The sequence below is a fragment of the Penaeus monodon genome, chromosome 29, assembly GCF_015228065.2.
Source record: "Penaeus monodon isolate SGIC_2016 chromosome 29, NSTDA_Pmon_1, whole genome shotgun sequence".
Taxonomy (NCBI): Eukaryota; Metazoa; Arthropoda; class Malacostraca; order Decapoda; family Penaeidae; genus Penaeus; species Penaeus monodon.
The window spans coordinates 1,004,600-1,005,081 of NC_051414.1; positions in this window are offsets into that span (position 1 = coordinate 1,004,600).

Below are 482 nucleotides of genomic sequence, written 5' to 3' on the forward strand. Positions count from 1 at the left end.
ATAAATAAATAAATAAAACTGTCATACAAGGCTGTCAATAAAATGGCATTAATAATAAACTGGTACGCTATGTTCAACAGGTAGCCGACCCCCTGACACAAAGAATAAGAAATATTTTTACAAAATTTTAAAGAATGGTAGCATAGGACAGGGAAGAAAAATGAGACGAAACGAGTGGCGTGCGCTACTGTCGTATCTGCACCTCGCCAGGTGACTGCTAATCCACACCCCCGCAGAAGAAACGGATTTGGTTTGATTTCCTTCTCGGAATGTGTTGCCTGTCCCTTTGATTATAATTAAAGGGACAAGCAAATTGATAATCATCAATTATCCCCAAATTGATAGTTATCAATTTGGGGATAATTGATGATTATCAATCAATTTGGGGAGTCCAGACCTGGTCACCGGGTTGGACTGGCCTGCTAAATGCTGAATGGTCTCGTTAGAGATTGTATATTGCTCTTTTGGTCGTTAGGCTCCAT